The sequence below is a fragment of the Gallus gallus genome, chromosome Z, assembly GCF_016699485.2.
Source record: "Gallus gallus isolate bGalGal1 chromosome Z, bGalGal1.mat.broiler.GRCg7b, whole genome shotgun sequence".
Lineage (NCBI taxonomy): Eukaryota > Metazoa > Chordata > Aves > Galliformes > Phasianidae > Gallus > Gallus gallus.
In genome coordinates this window covers 35,072,698-35,095,326 of record NC_052572.1, presented here as the reverse complement: position 1 = coordinate 35,095,326, position 22,629 = coordinate 35,072,698, and the positions used below count along the sequence as shown (strand labels likewise).

Here is a 22,629-nt window from a genome sequence, read left to right as displayed (position 1 = left end):
GAGTTCTTTGTTACACAACCACCATCAGGATCTTTACACCCCTTCTCTTCTTGGGAAACTAAGGTAAGAAGAGCATCACTCTCTCTCAAACAAGCTTGGCATATCAATCTTCAGATCTATTTTCCACACCCTAGAGTTCCTGTAGGTAGGTTCAAACTGAGAAGATTTGTCAAACCCTGAGGTCAGGAACACGCAAGGCACGCCATATTTGAGCTTTACTACAGCAGCCTTCAAATAACAGAGAAATACAGCTGATTCTATTAACTAGAATCGCCAGAGACGGAGCAGACCACAACTCACCTTCCTCTCTAAACAAGATTTCTATTGGTTCACACGGTAAGAAAATACTGTTAACATCCATTACCAAAATTTAGAGAGAATAATTTCTTCTCTTAGTTTTGTAAGTTAAAGTTATCTGGCTGTACAGTTGGTATTTCTAAGGCTACTGCAGTGACTTCTAAAACTAGAGTGAGACAAATATCTACAACCAGCCCTCACCTCTTTACAACTAAGGTTACAGAGGAAAGCAAAAAGAGCTACTGTACTAATCAGCAGTAATTACTTTAATGACCTACTGGATTGCAATTGGAAAGGCAAAGGCAATTGTTTCAACTAACAGATGACATTAAGCTCAATTTGAGCCGCAGTAGTAAGAACTGGTAACTGCAAAGAGTTATTTGAGATCCTTTTCTTACACTGATGCTTTCTATGCTAGCTCTTCAAGAGCTAATATCAAGAACCACTAACTTAGAAATGTGGTTTGTACTGGGCTTGTTCGACACTGAAACTTTGAATGCTAGCTGTTAACTAATCACAGCACAACAGGAAGGCTTGTGCTCACTTAACCTGGTTAGTTGGGTTAAGGAAACATAAATGAAGAAAACACTGACTTCACTGCAGGCTATACGGGCTGCATGTGACTTATAGTATTCCTTCACTGCCCAAAACCTCGGGCTTTGCAAGCCTTCTGCAAACAGAGTCAAATAAGGCAGACAATGCTAGGTGGGATCTGTCCGTCTGCAGCAACATTCCCTTCTCAGTTTCAGCATTAGTAAAACTTCTGCTAGAAATTACAGTTTCATCTAATTACAACAGAATTCAAAAAGGTACCTTAAAATTACACAGGCATTTGTGCTTTCATTCAAAGTTTGTTTTCTTTTAATCTCATACTTGAATTCAATACGTCTACACCCAGCACAACACTGTATGATATGTGTTCTTCTATCTTGAAACCGTATTTCAAACTATCCTTCAACAATGTTATCTCTGCTTTCTGCATGTGAATTACCAAACTGACATGACTGAAGACTGAAGTAGCCCCAGTGGCACATCTCTCTAAGAGGACACCATCACAACTTCAGCACAAGTAAAACAATCCAAGAAAAAGTGATCATGAAAGAGAATGATCCTTTGTCATCCACAGTCCCAGTAGCTTCAAACTACTCCACATACAAGGACAAGCAAAGCCCTGAAGCAAAGCAGGATTTCAATTTGGGTTTCTACTTTTATTTCTGCTGCTCAGAATTATATAGTAATATTATTTGCTAATTCCTCCGTGTCCTACCATACTGATCTACACATAGCTGGCAAAGGGTTTACAGTGTAAACAAACTTCAATAACATAAAATGTACAAGTATCGTTATTTAATAAGATGGCTTGTTACATCATCATGTTTGTATTAAAAACAAAACCAGAAGCTGGGGACTCCTATGAAAAGGTTTTCTGTTTCCTAGCCAAAAACCTCCGTATAATACTTCCTTTGTTTCTCTACTGAACAAAGTGACTGGACTTCATGGGATGTCTCTCTTTTCCCCCAGGATTCTCCCACTACCACTCTGAATGTAAATATTTTCTCTTTTCTCCACAAAGCGTGTGTGAAGTTAAGTAGTGAATAAAGGACTAAAGCACCAGTCTCTCAAAGGCTTCTATGTATGTTGTCTTCATTCACTGTACTATACCTTACACAACTACCCATAATGACTTCCACCAGTTAAAGAGAGTCACTAAACCTGACAGAACCTGGGTGCCAAGTCTAGCCGAAGGCATGATCCTCCATGCAAGGTAAGTCACACATACCTTCTTCTTTCCAGACCTTTCACCCAGAGCATGAATAATGCCCTCAGAGCCACAGAAGTACCATCTTATCTCTTTTCAGATTGGCGACTAGGAGCTGGGTGGACTAGGTAGGAGACCTCCATAACCAGAACTTGCATGGTAGGAGACCACACAAATCAGAACCACAGACTCACATAAAATATACCACAAAGGAAAATAGAGAAGGTCCTAAAGAGAACCTGCAGATGTGGATCTGCTGATTATGCTTTGCACGATAGAGAGGTTAAAGGTGCGACCATCTTTAACAAGAGCCAAAAATCATCAGCCAAGAGACCGCACTGCACTGCAACCTCTTCATCAGCTGCAAAGATAAATTCTCACCTCTCCATCCTCAGATAAACCTCTTCTGTTCCCCCAGCAGACACTTTGGGGGAAAAGCAGCTTCCCTTTTTTCCCCTTAAGTAAATAAGGAGTATTTACTGCCTTAGCAATGATTTTTTAGAATGATGCAGACAAAAATATTCAGACAAACCATATAACCAAACCAAGCCCTCTCAAACTTGCAAGACGCTAGAACATGTAAAGTCACACTGAAACCTGAAATCCAAGACACACCTCACACACCTCTTACTAGATTTCTGAATGCTGAACTGAAACTGAAATAACTTTAAATAATGAAAATGATTTTAAAAAAACAACCCAGCTTAGATGACACTACTGATTATGACAAAGTTCGGTGTTCTTACCTGAGACTGTTCGGGTTCTTTCACAGCAGTTAAAAAAAAAAAGTCCTTCTTTATCAAAGATTGTCAGACAAACTGAATTCCACTGACCACACACCATCCTACGGAGGAGGAAGCATCAACAAGCTAAGCAGTGCAAACTGACACAGTAAATCTGGGCATGGCCTCATACAAAGACTGCATTGCTCTCAGGCAAAAACACCTGACGCATGACACACTAAGATCCAGCCTCTAATTAGGTACAAAGGCAAAGAATATCTGCAGAACCTTTCAATGCAGAAGTCCACAGAATCCCTGAATCCTTACGTTTAACTCAATCATCCACTGAAGATTTCTGCACAAAGCCATACCAGAAAGCATGTCAAACTCTAAATTCTGTTTCAAAAACCCTGAACCTTTACAGTTTGGATTGGGAAACAAATATAAACACAAAAACTCTCATTCTGAGCCCAAATAATTACTTTCATTAATCTTCTTATTAAAGATTGGCAGCAGCAATGGCTGCAATGGGTTTTTTAATTACCCAAACTAAAACTTGGCTGCTACTCACTTCCCTGTGTCTTGAATGCTTACAGTGGTTTACCAATAAAAGAGTTTGCTGGGAAAATGAAAGCGGACAACAGAAACCCATTTCCCAAATCTTGTAAACCAACCAATTGCAAAGAGTTCTCCAGATCTCCCAAGAGACCAGCAGAAATCTTTAGTATGCCAAAGTTTTAAAACTATTTTTAAACAAATTGGCATGCAGCTTCCAGCTCTGTTGTTGCCCTAAAAATCATCAGTAATTGCAGCCTTTCAATATCTCAAGGGGAGCTACAGGAAAGAAGGGGACAGACTCTTTAGCAGGGTCTGCAGTGACAGAAAGACAGGAAATGGCTTCAAGCTTAAAGAGGGTAGAGTCAGGTTGGACATAAGGAAAAAGTCTTTAATAGTGAGGGAAGCGAGGCACTGGATCAACTTGCCTAGATATGTGGTTAGTGCCCCATCCCTGGAAACCTTCAAGACCAGGCTGGATAAGGCACTGGGCAACCTGATCTAGGTGTGGTGTCCATGTTCACTGCAGGGGAGTGGAACTAGATGGCCTTTAAAAGTCCCTTCCAACTCTAAGGGTTCTACTTTATGATTCTAATTATCAAACCACAGTTTGAGACATTGTATCTCATGCAGTGAATCCTTATTAACTACAAACAAACACACACCCACATCTTTAGATTTGGGGGAAAAAAGAGCACCCTGTAGAGAAGCTAAGAACTCTCTCACTGGCTTTTGTGGTCGTGGCTAATAGCAAGGAACTTCTCATGAGTTCACATATCCAAGCAGCATTCTAGAGCGGGGACCTAGTCAGCAGCAGCACAGTGGCACAGGAATGAGCCCAGCACAGGGCAGGGAGCTCCCACCATAGCTTGGACTAGCTGTGCTGTGACCAGAAGAGTGATAGACACATCCCTGCTGCAATTAAGCTCTCACTTCAATGGCATCTAGCTGACTTGCACGGGTACACGGGCCAAGAACTTCTCATGAAAACAAACTCGGCAGGAGAATAAAGCAAATGACTTTCCCAGATAGAAGGTGACAGGAAGTTCTGAACAGAAAACAGTACAAGGAGAATTTGTCCCATTTACCCTCTGCAGACACAGTCCAGCCTTGGGGTTTCATTACCTATGGCTTCTGGCCAGAGCAAGATCCAGACCAACGCAGGCTGGAGATGTGGTGTGGATAGCAGCTGTTGCAACCAAGCATATTTCCTCCTCTTGATTTTAATGCTAACAGCAATCTCAAATATGGTTCTCTCAAGATGGAAAGAAGCAGGAAAGTCTCTACCTGCTAACACCACTTCTTATCCACTTCCCCATTGCCATCTGCAGAGCCCCTTGGTGCCAGAGTGCAGCCCTGCACATGGCTGTACCAGTACACCACCTGTTGAAGAGTTAGCTGAGAAACAGCTTCCCTCCACACCAGGATATTTTAATTAATCCAGATCAGTTCAGTGATCACATATTACCACTAAGCCCCACCAACCATTGTGTAACCACAGTCAAAAAAGTGGCAAACTGCCACAGTAGATGTAGTATTTTCTGTCAACTTTAGTTGTAGTAGTAGTAGTTCTGTCAACTTTAGCAGCATCCCATTACTGCTCATCAAGCTTCAAACTTCAATACTAGTAGTCTCCTCCCGTTCAAAGGATGTGGCCATGTTTCTGGAGTTGTAAACAAGGTTAAATAATTGCATTTGTAAATTACAGCAATATTTCTAACGCTGAATGGTATTCAGTTTTTTAACTATTTATAAAAATCAAGCCAGCTTCATATTTGCGCTCATTATACTTAATACAATTCTAATCATAAACTAGCAACTCCATACAAAAGGCACTAAGTTAGGCCTTTTCATTTAAATTTTCATTTGTCGGAAAACTGCAAAAGAGTACGTTTGTGCAGAGACAAAAGGAGTTAGGTGGAACCCAACTCCGGATCCCTAATACCGGTGCTTGTAATGCAGACGTTTCTCAGCATCAAAGAGACACTTTCAATGGCGTATTGCTGACTACAGAATTTCAGATATCACAGTTACACAGATGACATCCAATCTGATCAAAGGATGACAGACACAGGGAGCTGGCAGAGTGGCATGTGGTCACACAAGGGACGGATCTCGAAGACAGAACTAACAATCAAAATGAGTGGTTAATAAAAGGGCCGCTCATTTTCATTCAGCACTCACATCACTTGACAGAACTGCCCTACATCTACGCATGTACGCAGCATCATGCAGGCAGCTTTACAAGTAACTTCCTTCTTGTCTATGGAAGAAATCATAGCTGTGTCACACTGAAGAAATTAGTAATAGCTTACCATTACCTTAACTGTAAAAAAACCTAATATCTAAATTACAAAAAAAAAAAAATGCACAGCTGGACAATGGTGAAAATATATAACTCACCTGCAACACCTTCAGTTTCCCCCTGCTTTGTCAATCTGAAATAAAATAGCTTTGCAGCAAGGAAGAGATAACAGTAAAATGGCAGACATTGTACCTCACACCAGGATCATATGTTTTTTAGTTCACAACTGGAGAGCGAAGAGGGAAGGTAAAAGATGGGATTTCCAGCTCACAGAAGGAGGACTTCAAGTTTCTTGTCCCAAAGAAGGAGTAAAAGCTCTTTCTGGGATGTACAAACGTGAAGAGTAAGACAAGATGCATGACCTCATAACCACAGCGGGAATCTGCGATGACAAATCAGACACTTGATCTATTTAGGGAAAATAAAATTCACAGTATCAGTGGTGTGGGCCCAAAGCAGGCAAGTATACTGTAAGAGGGACTCAAACACAAGTTACACCTACAAAGGGATGACGATAAGCCAAGCTGTACCTAGTACCAGGTGGCAGGGAAGGTTTGAGCATCCTCTTCCCAATTGCTGCTTCGCAGTGTCACTAAGACTTCAGAACAGCTTTTCACTGCACTTAGCTTGTGCTAATGCTGCTACTTTGTTCAGAGCAGCGTAGAGTTTTGAACGCTACTATACATACCAGAACACTCATCTATATGGTTCTACAGGCACGTTTTATTTGTCCCAACTAGAGAAGTTTGCTTTTTGGCTTTTGCTGCCTGCAGATTTCAACTGTAGCACCATGTAATCATCAGCAATAACCAAAGTCTCACTTTGCAATGACAACCAGTTGCAACCACTGTGTAAGACTAACGCTCTCAGTAGCAGCACACTACCATGTCCTGCAGGGCGCTGAAACTTGTGCAGACACTGTGCTGCTTGTAGCTCCCCTCAAAATCCAACATAAAATAGGGATGAAGAGGAGGCAGCACCTAACTGGTCTGGGCCCTAAGGAAAAGCTGTTGCCTGCTTCTGTCCTGGAGTGGCTGACAACGCCAAAACACTTGTCATGCCTTGGCTACACAGATAAGCACACAGAGCAGATGCTGCACACATGAAGCTGCAAGAATCAATGAGCACATTTCTAGCACTACCTGGACTACATTACGCAAGCTGCAAAGAAAGCATTTTTATAGTTTGTAGCCTATTCTGCTGATGCCAGAAGTACAAAAAATTCCTCTACTGCCTAGAGACTCGATAATAAACAGAAAGGAAAAACAACCAAGACCGCTCCAAAAGCACACAAACACTGTTACAGCAAACAAGGTCAACACGTGCTTATTTTCAAGCACTGTGGTTCAGTTCTCAGATACAAGGAAGACCTAAGTGTGTGACAGAGGATTATACACAGCCCTACACCAGCAGCAGCTGAACCTAGGGAAAGAAACCCCCACTGTTTTCATGGTTCCAGGATCAATTCCTAAACTTAGAACACAGTTTTCCACAGCTATCTAAGTGGGGGAAGGGAAGAATAAAGGAAAGAGAGATTAAATGCGTTAAATAAGAAGAGCAGGGAAAAAAACATTTATACGTGTGGGCTTCACTTTTTCTTAGCTATACTAATTATTAGAAACTGACCTTTAAAAACAAAACAGATTTGGGTATCTGTGTTCAATGCTTTTGTGAATCAATTCTGAGATAGCCAGGAGGCAAAAAAATACATTAAGGATGGGAGAAACTGAGTGGAAAAAAAAAAAAGGTGTTAGAAATTAAAAAAAATATATTTTTTCCTTTTCTAAGTGCAGGGAGAGTCAGGATAGCAACTGTAACAGGCATTCGCAGGATTAAGTACCCTCCGCTTTGAAGATCAAAACAATTTAAGAGACAATTTGAATAACTTTATTAAAAAGCGCCTCAGCTGTAATAAGCCATGGGATAAACATCCTAAGAATTTACATGGAGACTTGAAAAAAAATACGGGTGCTACCATAAACATTTGCTAACTCCCAGACTGCCAGCACTCCTCATAGAAGGCTCACTTTAAGCAGAGTTTGTGTTTTTCCTTTTGATCTGAGCCCTCCTCCACCTCACATTATCCAAATGACAGCTCGAAACACTTACATAAATACATAATTCTCTATCAGACCAGGAGAACTGTTTCTTCACCTGCAGCAATATCCTTTCAGAAGCAACACGAAACAAGTCTACCTACCTTTCCTTCGGGAGAGCTAACGCAACACCTGCGCAGAGTTCTCCCACAGCACAACGCTACCCACAGCTCACTTTTGAAGAAGCAGCACTGAAAAGGAGGAAAAAAGGAAAAAAAAAAGCCCCCGACCATCTCAGCAGGGTACTGGAAACACTGCCATTTTAGCAGAGACACCTTACGGTACTGAAAGGTGAGCCGCCCATTGAGAGAGCTTGCCTCTGCTGGGCACGATTCAGAGAAACGAGCATCTTGAACAGAAGCGTCTCAGCCCACCCCAGCACAACGCAGAACCGCTCGGCGGCTCGCAGCGAGGCTTCCCCGAGGCTTAACTTGAAGCACGTGAATAATCTCATTTAGCCGCAGCGCAGCTTAATCCGGGAAAATACGGTGCCTGAGGCGTGCGCCGATCTACCCCCCTCGCCGCTCTCTTACGCCCCGTTTTGGTTTGTTTATTTATTGGTCGCTTTTTTGTTTGTTTTGGTGGGTTTCTTTTTTTGTTGTTCGTTTGTTTTAAATAAAAGCTACAATCCCCCAATTATGAAACTTGGGAGTTCGCGTCAGCCCACCCCCCCCGCCTCCGCAGACAGAAATCAACACACAAACAGGCAGACAGGTGAATTCAGCGCCAGCAGCCGATGCCGAGCAGCGCTGCCGCCCGCCGGGGACGCCTCAGCCTGCAGCCCACAGCCTGAAGCCCACAGCCCGCAGCCCCCGCCGCGGGACAAAATGAGCAAGAAAGCCCTAAAAATTAAAAACAGAACAGAAAACAAACGAACAGAACAACGTAAAACAAACAAACAGAAAAGGCAGCACGCGCCTCGTTCCCCACAAGACCCCTACCCGCTCCCCGAAGGAGAAGGAAAGAACCCGCGGCCGCCCCGCGCTCTCGCACAGCCGCAGCCTCCCACCCGGCCAGCCTGCCAGGCCTCACCCGCCGGCTGCCCCCGCTGTGCAGCCCCGCACAGCCCCTCGGGGCCGCAGTGGGCCCCGCGCTGCCGCTGCCGCTGCCGCTGCTGCTGCCTCGAGCCTCTCGGCCCTCTCACCTCCAGCTCCGGTGTGTAGCGGCGTGTTGTATTGTAGGGCGGCACAGCGGGACGAGGCCCAAGCCCCGCCCGGGGGCCGCCTTTTCCCGCCCGCTCGCCGCCGGGCCGGGGCGGCGTGGGCCGCCCGGTGCGCGGCGGGGGCGGGCGGTGTCTCCTCCCTACCCCCGCTCCGCCCCGCCTCGCCGCGTCCCGTCCCGCTCCGCCCCGCCCCGCCCCTCTCGAGCTGCATCTGCGGGAGCGGCCTGGGGGGGTCGCGGTGTTCGGTAGCGTTGTGTGTTGCCTTGGTGCAGGAGTCCCGCCGTATGCGGCCGAAAGGAGCGCTGGCCCGTTTGTGCTCGATGTCTTGCCAGCCCTTCGGCAAGGCTGCGCGCGTTCGTTCCTTCTCTGATCGCACCTATGTCCTGAGTTGTGCAGACAACGCTGATTTTGGGCAGGCCCACACGTTCGCCCTGAGAGGGACCACGCAGGAAAACGCAAGGCAGAACCCCCCAGGGGGTGCCAGACTGCAGGGTGTTAATCCCACAGCATTGCGTACTTGCAGTGCTGATGTTCCATAGGCCTCAGGAGGCGTACATGGCGATGGCCAGTTGGGCTACAAAGCGGTGTTGAGTAAAGAATGTGAGAAGGAAGCTGGGAGAACAAACACGCAGACAGTGGGGTTGGGAAGAGCATATCCTGGTCCTGCTGCCTTCAGGGAAGCACTTCTAACGGGCAGAAGCTTCTCAGAGAAAGGTGGTAGGGCTGCACGGCCAGGGCGGTGCTGCTGGACTCCCTGCCTGCCTCGAGGAAGGCAGCAGAGCCCTACCATCTTTATTCCTGATAGAGTAGACTACTTCCAGGCTGCACAAGCTGAATGCATAATAGCTATGCGTTTATGGCTGTAATTGCTGATATCGGATGGGCTGACTCATGCACGTTTGAATTCTTACTGCAGAAGGAACTATTCTATCTGCATGCATATTGAAGAAAAGGAATCAAAACACCATTTCAAGGTGCTGCTTCCATTTTGTTCAAGATCCTTACTGCACCCTGTTTTTTATTAGCTATGGTTTTTATAACAAATGATAGCAACAGTTAACGCTGTGTGTTTACTCAAATCAACGTGCAGTAGTCACGCTGCTTAGATAACAATGGCTTCTCTAAGGTAACAGCAGCAAGAGAGCCCTCTTGTCATCTCATCTTCTGATGCTTTGCTTTCTGCTTTTCACACCAGTAATCCAGTTGCTTAGACAGAGCAGTCAGATGTGCCATCTAAATCTTTGGAGTGAATGACACCTTCTTAATGTGTTCAAAATCTGCAGCACCGACAAGCCTGTGGTCATAGGAGTATTTGGAAGATTAAGAGTGAATAATCCAATGCAATACAATCTCAAAATTTCCTTTCAGGCTTTAAGGTGGACTGCTTCGAATTAGGTTTCATCTGAAGTCGGTGGTTGTATGTGGAGAACTGTCAACAGTCCCAAACCCAAAAAACAAGAGCAGACAGAACTCCTACTCTTCTTCCTGAAAAAACAACAACAAGAACAAATGAGCAACATTATGAGGTAAGAGTGACTCTATTCCTTGTTTATGCTTAGTGCTAAACTAAACAGGTACCAGAATGTTCTTCTCCATCGACATGTATATCCATCCAATCGCAGTGCTATATTATGTAGGTTGCTCTGAAAGTAATGCCTTGTGTTTATCTCAGGGGAAATGACAACAGATACAAAGAGCAAAATAACACTGTTTGATAGAGCAAATTAGCAGCTACAGAACAGTTGTTTTCCAACGTTAGCTCTAAATTTTCACATGCAATGAACAAGAGCCTGCATACCACACTCATAAAAATCTGCTCTAGTGGAGGTGACCCACTGTTACTGTCACCACTGCTGAAATGCACCAACCATCACCTCACTGTGCTCGCATACACTATTTGGTCTCCGTAAATGTTCAGCAAGTGTTAATAAATGTCAGTGCATGCCATTTTTTTTGCATTCCCACTTTTGCTTCAGACATGCTTCCATGTCAGATGCCATTCTGTCAGACTGGCCCTCCACTGCCATGTGTCACATAGCAGTAACACGTAATGGAGTGTTGATAGGAAGGTTCAACCCTTACTGCTACCACACCAACATCCACCTCTAGGCTAATATGATATAATAAGAGGCTTTACTTTTGAAGCAGACCTCGTATTTAAAGAAACTGTCAGTAAATGGCAAATTGTCAGTGTCCATGTTCTTCTCCTCGTGCTGCAAGGAGCTAGGGTGGTAGCTAAACGCCTTGGGACCTTACTACAGTATCCTGCCCAGGTGTACAAAACTCAGCCTGGTGTGTGTTGCCCCTGGCTATGGTGGAGCCCGCCTTATGACCTAACATTTAGTAGTTCTCATTTCAGTAGGTTATTCTGAACTGAACTGCATGCTAAAACACCATGCTGCTTACACTGTATGAGTGTACAGAGTAACTGCAGAAAATCTACAGCTGCAAGTGGTAGTGCAGCACATTTTTTTCAATTATACAGTAACTCTTGGTGATGGTGACATTTATGTACATGACTTTATGCTTATGTCTTCAAAATATTAAAGCATCTCGCAGCCATTTTTTTTTTGTGGAAGAAACAAAATACCTAAGATGAGATAAATCTTTATTTGGTTTTATAAATGAATGTTGGGAGACATGTACAGGCAATAACTAAAGTTATTTTTACAACTTGTAGTTTTAGATCAAAAGCAGTGCAGCAGAGTGGTGACCTGGCATAAGCTCACAGTGATGGCTCGGACTGCATCCAACAGTTTATATCAGTTAGCTTCATGCTGATGAGTTTTTAACTGGATGCAGTACCTTTCCTCCCACGACGGTTTACTACAGTTTTCCCCACACAGGGCAGGCGTAATTGTGTGCCGTGCCTGAGACAGAGTGAGTCCATGCTACGGGGAGAATCAGTGGTGGACAAGACCAGGATGAATACATCTGAAACCATGAGCAGTTGTAGCTACCTCATTTTGCTGTTGCAGAACATTTAAGGTTTGGGGTTTTTTTTCTGCATCTTTGCCTTCACATTTGCATAAGAATGGGAGTAGAGTGTGCTCTGTTGCCGAAGGTTACTTCCATGAGATTCAGCTGTCTTTATTAGAGGAGAGAGGTCAGACGATTAAAGTAATATTTTGTCTCAAAATCTATGAGCCAATGCTGATCAGAGCTAGTAAGTGAATGAGTGCAGCATCTTTCACAGATCGTATTTTAGGCACACATCATTTTTTAGTTCCATTGACATTCCATACCCAGAAGCCATGGACCAGTTTTTGAAGGAAAGTCACACATAGGAAGACTTGCTTCTTCTCAACGTTCGGAGAAAAGAAATCGAGAAGAAAATCTAGAAATCTGAAAAAACTGTAACGGGCAACTTTGAGCCTTCTAAGTAGCAACAGATAACAAAGGTATTTGCATCAAAAGCCGGATAGTGATTTATACAGGAGTTAAACTTCAAGGTGCTTTTTCAAGATTGACAATTCCATGATATATTAATTTGCAGAAGGAATTTTTTTTTCCAGAAATATATATATCTGCAAAGACTTTTATCTCTCATTTGAAACAATTTTCTCTGCTACATTAGTCTCTTGCCATGTCTTTAAAGACTCTGCAAGGCTGTATTTTAAAACGACACCCTTTTCCAGTTCTGTGGTTATGAAAATAATTACAAAGGGTATATATTAAAATAACATTATGCATGTTCATTAAGGATCCACTTTCCAGGAAATGCAAATTTATCATTGTCTTGTTTGTCTAAACCTTCAAGAGCATATGCTCCTTTTTGTCCCTTAAATCAGTAACCTGTTGTATGCTGTTAAAGAGATGTGAGCCATGGCATATGAGCATATCAACAGAAGGCCTGAATTTTTATTCACTGGAAACCAGGGCAGCAAAGAATGCCTTACAAGAGGACCCTGCATGCTTTAAGGATAGCAGATCTTGTTCGATAGGCATTACCTACTTAACTTACGATTGCTTTTAAAGGAGCAGGAAAGTCACTGGTAGATAAGAACTGCTCATTTTCCCAAGTTTTTGCAGCTGCAGAAACAACTGAGATAGCTGAGCAGAACTAGGCACTCAGCTGTGCTGCAGAAATTAGAGAGCTCCTCATACAGATACTGACATGAGCCGTGGAAATTCAGACAGCATCTATCTACAGGGTGGCAAACCATCTTGATCCCATCCTTAGAACAAAACCATATTTGTACCATAGATCCTATCAGTGTGAAAATAACAGGTTCACTTTTCTGTAGCTGATGCTATAGGAAACTAACTCCTTCTTGAACCCCTTTATGCATCCCAGATAAGTTTATAAATAAATTATTTTTTTTTTCAGGGCTCTTCATCCATGACTCTTTTCCTCTTAGCCATCCACATATTCTTTTATTTGTCCTTATTTGTCCTGAAGAGTTTTCAGAAGTACATTAACTATGTGTCAGTCTGACATCCCAATATTTCAAAACAAGGAATTGCATATGGACTTCCATGTGTGAACGGTTATGTGTGGGTTTTATGTGAAGATATTTCAAAAGTCTTTCGTAAGTGTGGGTCATGTGTAGTTAGTAGCAGGTCAGGAAAACATGGTTTTATCCCCAGCTAAATAGAAGCTCTAAACTTTGAGAAATATTCTCTACTGGCTGGAGGTAAAGACTTAGCAAGTATTGTTTTTCAGATGTGTTCTTTTATAACTGAACAGAGTTCCAGCATATTTCTGTTGCAGTGTCATACCATCATATGGAAAAACAAATGCTAATAAATACTATTCTTGTGCTAAGGCTTGTTCCTATGGCCTGCATACATGACTCAGTACAGTGTTATGCAAATATACTCAAGGGAAGGTCCATACACAGCTAGGGCTACAAAAGCAATGTCTTCCAGCACTGTCTTTAAGTGGTGCTAATTAGGCAGACTGACTTTTATCACTCTGCATGAGGTGCTGCATTGAGCTGTGCCAGCAATCAAGAAAATGTTCTGTAGTTAACAAGCTTCTTCTAAATTTGACACAAGTAAGCAAGCACTACTGTGAATTTCCTATTAGTGGAAAAAGCTAAAAAAAAAAAAAAAAAGTATTAATAAGTTTCTTTGACCACAAAAGAAAGAAAACAATAATAAACATAACAGAGAACAAACAAAAGCAGCAACATTCAGAACAGGTGCTTGTAAGACATTCAGAATTCCTTCTCCACCTCCCTAAAAATTGTCCGTGTTGAAGAATGTCTGAATCTTCTTCTGACTCCATCTAGTGAAAAAGGTTGTCTAGAAAACCTTTGTCATAATTCTTCACAAGTTTTCATGAGGGCTGTCCTTTGAATAGCTTTCTGCATTCAGATCTTGATGTCTGAACAGAACACTGTCAAAGATAATGAGATGCTGCTGAAGAGAAGATGTCTCTGTATAGAGGCCATCAAGGAGCTGTGAAGTCATGTTCTGACTGCATGTTCCTGAGTTGCATATATGACACAATTGTTAGCATCTCTCATAATTGTGACTGAGGTATCTCCTGAGGACATTGCTATGTAGGATTATGATAGAATAAAAAATACTCTTCAGTCCGCTACTTTTACTATAGATAATGGTGTCATTTCTGCCTCAACATCTGTGCTGAGCTTCCCTGTCTTATCACTATATATCGGTATTCAAATGTTATTTAAGTCCAGCTTTAAGACAAAAGCCAAGTAGTTGTTTTCTTGATTGCATGGAAATATGGAGAAAGTTTCCAATCTTATCTGCTGTCTTGAGTATTTATTACACTCATGGCTGCTTTTTATCTCTTTGTGAAAGAAAACATAAAGTGTACTTTTACAAAAAGATGGCTTTGAAGTAGAGGCCAGAAAAACTTCATAGGGAATAGATCTTCAAGAGCTTTATGCCTTTGACCTTGACCTAAAAATACCTGGATATTAAGGAGCAGCGATGGGAAATTAAAAATATAGTACAGGCACATTCTTGTTTGTTCTTTCAAATTTCATTTAGGATCTTCCTTATATATAAAAAGAAAAGCTGGCAGTTTTATGACTGTTACTTGACTAGGAGTAAAGAGGAGCCAAGGCAATAAGAGAAGTTATTTTAAATAAAATCTCTGAGGTACGGAAAGTCTCTTCCTTTCACCTATATATGTTTGAGGTTTCTACTTTTCTTAAGTGATACAAAATTAAAATAAGAGCTCTCTCACTTGCTGTTGGCTTTGTTATAGTAATTAATGTTATTGGTAGGATTTTCATCATTCTACTCATTATTTCCTGTATATATGTAAGTACGCATATAGCTTCAGCCCACTGAGAATCAAGGTGCATTCCTGCATGCCTCAGGGCAATGTTATTTTGCCCCAGAAATCCTTTCCTCACAAAGGGGCTAACTGTAACAGAGTTCTGGCAGCAGTTTTCTAGGCCACTTTTCTGCCTCATCCTGACATGGTGAGCAAAGCTTACCTGTTAATTGATTTCTGGTGTTCATACAGCCCCCCTAACTTGCTGTGAGCTTCTCACAGATAAGCTCTAAGCCCATGAGTGGGATTCACTGACAGATAAGCTCTAACCCAGTGCATGGGATTGCAGGAACGGTTCAAACAGTATTTATAGTTGTCCTTGAGGAATACCTCTGTGATTATGATCAAACAGTCAAGATTAGTAACAAGTAATATCAGTGATTTTGCACAACAGTCAGACAGGACTTTGCTAGTGAGCTGGAGAGGACTACATTGGAAAAAATGGAATTTTCTAGAGTTTATTCATGTGAGTAATCCCAAAGATAGCCTTTTCCCTTCCTACAGTACAGTGCAAGAAGAGAGAAAAGCACACGTAAATTCCGACTGTTAGCTCTGCTCAGATCTCCTAGCTATACTGCTTGCTTGGATAAACCACAGTGATTGTGTTACCTACGTGTAGTGAGGCTGAAATAATGTTTAACGTTGAGCTTCTCACCATATGTGCCCGTAAACTGCTGAAATTTCTCTTTTTAAATGTAACTTCTTATGAAACAGAAAATTGATTAATATTAGTGGCTGTTGCAAATGTAAGACTTGGAATCCAAACCACACCCCAGCTCCCACATACGTAGCTCTGGACACTTAATTTTCAGTAAAAATGCTTCCACAGATGTACATAAAGCACTGAAAAACTTACATAATTGGTTTCAGGATTTTTTTTTTTTTTATATTTATCATTGGCATTTCAGTTTTTGCAACACTGTCACCTCGATTCTTCTTTTCCATTTGTACTGTTTGTTATTTTTTCAGTTTGTTCTTTAATTCTCCTCATTTTGTCCTTGCAGGCTATTCTTAACTGTACATATTTCAGGGTTTGTTTTAACTTGGTGAAATACAGCCTCTCAAAGCCAGGTATTGTGATTTCCCTCAGACTTGCCTGTACCTCTTCAGAACACAGACGTTCTGTTCTCCAGTTCAAGGTGTGCAAGTTTGTTTATTTAACTAAAACTTCACGAACTGCTGCTTGGGTAGAGTTATGATCAACAGTAAAATGGGAACTAGCCTTCAAATTTTTCATGATGACTCCTTTTTACAAATGTCACAGTTAGAAACATTTCCAAAGTAGCGTTTTACTTTCTCCCCTAAAAGTGACGCTAACAATCAGAAGCCAACATACACATTACTTTTAGTATTAAAAAGGGTTTGCCAACTTCTACTTGGTATATATTTTAAAATTCCTGGCTGCTATAACACCAGGCACTGTGTGAATGCTGTAATTCATGCAAACAAAGGAATTCCTTGTGCAGACAGCTGTGAAGCTGAGCAGCAGCAATGCAGAACACCTTTTCTTCCCAAAGGCAAAGAGGCGCTGCCATGGTTTAGTACCAGAAAGGCCATGGTCTGAAGTTCAGCAACTCACAGTTTTCCATGTATAAAATTGCTACTTGTATTATGTACATATAGCAAGATATCATAGAATTCTTGGTTTCAGCTACACAGCCATCCTCTTGCTCTCTGTTTATTCAAATGGGGCAGTGAGTCCAAACTCATCGTTTAGCCTTTTGGGATGTACTTAACGTTATGTTAGGTTCATCAGTGTTGTAGATTGTATTCTTGGAGCTGTATTGAAATTTTGACTTGCTTTGTCTTGAAATAATCAGACATATTAGAGCAATTACTATGTTTTGCAATAGATGTTTAACTCTTGTGGAGATTGAATCAGTAATTTATATAACCAAATACCACATGTGATATGTACTGAAATACATAGGAAGACCAAAAATGTTAAATCCAGTTCAACTCATTTTAAACCTGTAGTTGAAAATTGACGAGACAGCTGAAAGACACTTTCTAGGAAATGAAAAATAGTGTCTATTATGGATAGAGAGCTCTTGTTTCCCCCTCCTCTTTTCTTCTAAGCTGTGAGTAGGTTTACTTCTTTTGGTTCAGTGCTACTATAATTCAAAGTCTTTACCCTTAAGGTATCAGCCATTTAATACTGTCTAACTTTGGGCCATCAGGAAAGGAATGAGGTATTTTACTCTCAGTTCTTTAGTGACAAGGACAATGGGAATTCAGTATTCTTTGCAGTACACAAATTTAACACTGTATTTCAGGGCACCAAATTCTTTTAAAATACTTTCAGATTACTGCAAATTATAATTTATATTTACATTCCCCAAGATAAGACTGATCCTGTTGCTATGGCAGTTTCAAGTTCGCCCGTCAGTAGGAAGATATTCATTCCCATGAAAAATGAAAAGGTCAAAGATAAGTTACAAAAACTATATTCATTGTCATGAATTATCTGTAATCCTTGTCAATATGAATCCAGGTAGTAAATCTGTTAGTATCTCTGAAGAAGTATGCTTAGGAAGTTTATTCAATTAAATAGTCATTCCTTAGATATTTTTACCGTAGTCCTTGAGCACAGGAAGTCAGTAAGACATTGTTGTACATGCTCAACTGGGGGTCAAAAATCAGACCCAGAATCAGGGAGCTGTCATAAACTTTTAGTATTGAGCATTCTTAGTTTCAAAAGCAATTGCTGAAGTAAGTAGTACTTAGTAAGCAGGGCTGCTGACTGTTGTGTTGCCTTTCTTAGAAGTTTTTTCACTTTCACAGTGTTTGTGAAATTGCTGTTATCATTTGTAAGATCCCCTTTTTAACTGTGTTTGAACTGCATCACCGTGTTAAATAAAAACGTAGTTTTAGTTTCCCACAGGGCAGTCTGACACATTTTGAGTCAGCAGTTTGCTTGGTGGATAGAACTTTTTTGGTGATGGTTAACATCTGGTACACCGTCAAGTTTGTGCAGTCTGGCCCAACAAAATCAGCATCTCCCAAGTGTTTTGGCAAGGCAAGGGGGAGGTCTGGAAGAGTGCCATGTGCTGCAGCATATATTGCAAACCAGAAAGAACTTGCTTAAAAAAAGAATGATTTGGAAGACTGAAAAGGTTGTTATTCTCCTGGTGGAGAGACCATTCAGGCTACTAAGGATAAAGTCCTTCTGCTGTTGAAACTGTTAGCAAAATGCTAAATTATTTTAATGGGATCAAATGCAAAAGCAAATGGAGTTCTCTGAAGTTACCAAAATGATCATACAAATGTAAAAAATATAAGCTGTGATTATTTTTTTTTTAATTAGTAGGCAAGCCCTTTGCATGTGTTTTCATGTATCTTTAAGACAAACCAGAGACTCAGATGCAAAATCTGATGTGTAGCCTTATTACAGAATTTGTCACAGCTGAATACAGAAATAAGAGCACTGATTACAACAATTTGTACATCCATTTTCTTCCACTCCGCTATCCTCTTCTATGAGAGATATTAGTCATCAAATAAGGTTTTGAAGTATGAATTTACAAGGTTGCTGCTTAAGCACTCATTAAGTTTCAGAGAAGTAGTAGGCCAGAGTTGTTACAATTTAGTTTTTAGAACTGGAGGTAACTGACAGCTTTGTGCAAACAGTCAGAGACGGAACTCTTACTTATTAAAAAAATTATATGTGTTAAAGGCAGAGCCAGAGCATCATGAGTGCCTCTATTTTAGTGTACCATCTCAGAGGATTTAAGGACTCTGATTAACAAATAAATCATTTAGATTAGGCAAAAGATGAAGAGTCTGTCATAAAACATCTCAGTAGCAAGGGCCAGAATTAGGACAACTAGCATCCATTTGACTAGTGACCAAAAGCTATTATTTATTTAGAAATGCATTTTACCTACCCACCTAGGAGGAAATTCTGTCCCATTAATAACCCCACGGCTTCTTCAGTTCCCAAGATTTCTGGAATGAAGAGGAAAGAGGTCAAGGGAATTTTTAAAATTAGGCTGAGAAGATCACATACAGAAACCTAAAACAGTACATACATATGGATTTAGCATTGAGGAAGGCTTGAGAAAGTAGATAGTACATAGATAGAACACAGTAGTCTTTAAGTTGGGGAAAAAAGATCCTTTTAATTAAATTGTAGTTCTGAAATCTTAGGCTACACAACTGACAGAGGAGAATAATGCAACTGTTCATTCTAAACAATTTGACACCAGTAGCTAAATTTTCAAGGAGCAGCCTTTATCTGACCGGAGTATACAAATTCTGTATGAATACAGTTAGAAAGTTCAGAAACAACAGCACCCTCATATTAACTTCATCAGAGTGCAGAAGTGACAGTCCACGTGTGGCAAGCAGAAAGCACGTCACAAGCTAAGTAGACTTTCTCGCTGTTCTTGCGAAGTGCCACTTTCTTTCCAGGCTAAGTGCACCAGTTTGTAAAGGAAGCACCGAAGAACCAGTCAGCATTTTTTTGATGTACCCACATGCAACATTGCAGCCACAAAAAAGACCCTGAGTGAACCTTCTGAACAGTCTCCCTCCTAACAAGATTATTTTTGCCTGGTCTACACAAATTGCCTAAATCATCACTGGAGAAGAAAGATGGACCACATCCTCCCTTCATTAGGTATCTGACTTCAGGTAGTCCATCGAGTCTTCTTACACTTCAAAGTGCACAAGAAATGAGCTGAGACCAGTTTCTTGCTCCATAAGAAGCCTAGTTCCCTGTCATATGTGCCCTCACCTAGCTGCTACAATCATACGTGAAACAGCCAGAAGGAAATCTTGCCCTAGGACAACTTAAAAGCTTACTCAACACATGGCAAATCTTTTCAAAAGCGACGACGTTTTTTTTTAATGTAAACATTTTCTTCTGTTCTCTTGCACTGATGCTTTTCCATCGTAGAGAAAGAATGTGAAAATGGAAGAGTTTGGCATGGTGATATTTAAAATAGAGTGGAAGCAGCCATTTGTCTGGGTGTCAGTTTTAGTCCACTGTATCCTTAACCCACATTTTAGGTGGTTAAGGTACTAGATACAACTAGAGGTACTAGATACAACTGTGTAATGAGCAAAGCAGAAATCAGCAGGGAAAGTAGGCAAATAAATAAGAGAAAAATAGTGTTAGGTAAAGTGATAGTGGTAGTAGAAGAAGAGGCTGAGGCACAGAAGGAAAGCAGAGAAAAATGAAAGCAGAAGTAGTATATCTTTGTACTTGCTGTCTGTGGTGTAGTTCATCCATCCCACAAGTCCTCAACTACAGAGAAGATGAAGTGGTTTCAGTCTGCTCTTTCATAACTCCACCACTTGGCAGGTATTATTATGATGCTTGAATTAGCATGACAAAGGAAAACCAAACCAAACCAAAACACAACATTTATTTCTCAGTATCCAGGCCTTTCATAGAACAGATGCAATAGCTAGACATGCAAATAAATTGAGGAAATTAAAATGAGCTAGAAAGGCTGGAATGATTACTGCCAACAATCTGATTAAAGGCTTCAAACCACTCATCTTGTATATGTAAACTTGTATCTTGACTCAGTATGAGACGCGTTTGCAGTTAAAAGCTATACAATGATATAATTAACCAGAGTCTGAATGATATTGATCCTATGTGCTTAGTGAGGATTTCATTCCAGCTGCAGCAGGGAAACTGCTGCAGGATCCATACCCAGACCTTGCAAGCAGAGAAGAGTGCTCCGTAAAATCTGCACGAAGTTCAAATAAAGTTTTAAAAATAGAGAAAGTCATTGAAAAGCAAGTCTGCTTCTCTGCTAAACAATCTGAAGGGTGACAAAAGGGTTTTCCCATACTTTTGGGTCCTACTGTTTTCAGATGCACAAATGTTTTCTCCTTGAGCAGCGCTGCTCACAATGGCATACATGTGCAGCCATAAGCCTTCTTTTCAGATGTGTGACACAGTACCATTTTACAATATCCTGTGAACTTTCATATTCTCTGAAAGATAATGAACAGAAGACAAAGCAAAAGATTTTGAGATTGTTTCTTCAGTGAGACAAAGGATGGATTGTCATATTTGATATGCATGTGCCATCTCCAACGGAGTAAGGGGAAGTAATCTATTTACATCAGAGGAAAAAACCTCTAATTTTTTTTCCCCCTATGCTTACCAATACCAATAACTTGACCTCATCTCAAACTGATGTCCTTTTAGGCAGCCACGTGTTGGGATAAGCATGTAATCTCAACTTCACCATTTGTAGAAGGGTGTGAAGGGGGTTGAAATAAGCTAAAATTACCATAAGAATAATAATATGGCTTATAAGTCACAGTATTTTGGTATCCAAGGGAACAACTCCAGGCTATAACTTGTGTCTGATTTTCTTTCCCTTTCCTTCTTGTGAGGTCTTAAAGTGCATGGAAGATGGCTGTGAAGATTACATGTTTGAGCGAGGTGGCCTTTGCACCCTTCTTTGCAGGCATGCACCAGAGTACCTAGAAGGCAGTCAAGCCCATCAGAAGAAAATTACCTGCTTCAGAGAAACAGATAGAAAAGTAATGACAGCATTGAGAAACTTGGAGCTTGTGCTTTCTTTTTTTCTTCTTTCTTTCTTCCTTTCTTTCTTTCTTTTTTTTTTTTTAATCTGGTCTTGGGTAAACATTTCTGCCATATTACATTTCCAGCGTGCTCAGAAAATTGGCATAGAGTGAGTTTACTAATTGGTGCATAGCACAGTGTTCCTTATTATCAAGGTACTAAATGTCACATAGGAAGGTAGCAGCTTTGCTGGCAGAGCTAAGTTTGGATAGAGAGGAGAGCATAATTGTCCCATCACTGAGAGGAACCATAGCTGTGAAGCAAAAAGAGGAATCCACTGTTACTATTAGCATAATTTATTGTCCTCTGCAAAAGAACAAACTCAGTTATCTCTGTCATCACATGCAACTTACCAGTAGAGCCTGTGCTCCTGGCTGAGTGACATCATTTTAGGTTGTTTGAAATCATTAATCTGCTTGGAGTCAACATTTCTGGGATAGCCTGTTTACAGGAAGACAGGAGATACTTCTTTTGAGGCCAGCAAGTTCAGCTCTGCGCCGTGAGATGTGAACTTCTTGACTTCTAAACATGCTCATTTAAAATCAGATTTGACCCCCAATTGGCCCTTGAACAACCCCTGGGTTATGAAGGCCACGATGCTGCAGCTGTGCCTGTGCAGAGTCCCCTAGACAGAGTGATCACAAGATGGGTAACCACAGATGCCATGGCATAGATGCTTCCTAGTGCTGTATGTCTTCCTGGTGCTCTGCGGAGTCCCATCACGGCTGCCTCTCCTCTCACCGCCTGGCCATCTCCCGTCTGCCTTGGCACTGCTTTGGGACAGCTCCCCCTTAGCACTCTGAGCCCCCTTCTGATACTGGGAGTGGATTTTTGGGTTCTGCAGCAGGTGCAGATGTTTAAGAGAGTGAAGGATGGAAATTTTCAGGGCAATAATTTATTCCCTTTTGCTATACTTGG

The 22,629-nt window shown here is 41.4% G+C and overlaps 1 protein-coding gene and 1 long non-coding RNA gene across 39 annotated transcripts in view; one reads left to right on the top strand and one right to left on the bottom strand.

Annotated features, from left to right (window-relative positions):
• The window catches only part of PIP5K1B (phosphatidylinositol-4-phosphate 5-kinase type 1 beta), a 94,694-nt gene extending 85,749 nt beyond the window's left edge, over positions 1-8,945 (bottom strand). For 11 of the 37 annotated variants that reach the window (XM_015280275.4, XM_040655537.2, XM_046905370.1 and 8 more), the window contains exon 1: positions 8,879-8,945. The gene's annotated coding sequence lies outside the window, so the exon portion shown is untranslated. Of the gene's footprint in view, positions 1-2,802; positions 4,903-5,736; positions 6,047-6,168; positions 6,526-7,838; positions 7,926-8,675 lie in introns of those variants that run through there. The other 26 variants (XM_025144714.3, XM_040655540.2, XM_015280278.4 and 23 more) reach the window with 17 other exon arrangements.
• Positions 8,946-9,084: 139 nt separating this feature from the next.
• LOC121108354 lies at positions 9,085-21,810 on the top strand. Of its 2 annotated transcripts, XR_005842819.2 has the most exons (4): positions 9,085-9,870; positions 10,265-10,422; positions 11,743-11,884; positions 21,519-21,810. It is a non-coding gene; the product is annotated as an uncharacterized LOC121108354 (long non-coding RNA). The 2 variants fall into 2 exon arrangements; XR_005842818.2 differs by lacking the exon at positions 11,743-11,884.
• Positions 21,811-22,629: the final 819 nt, after the last annotated feature.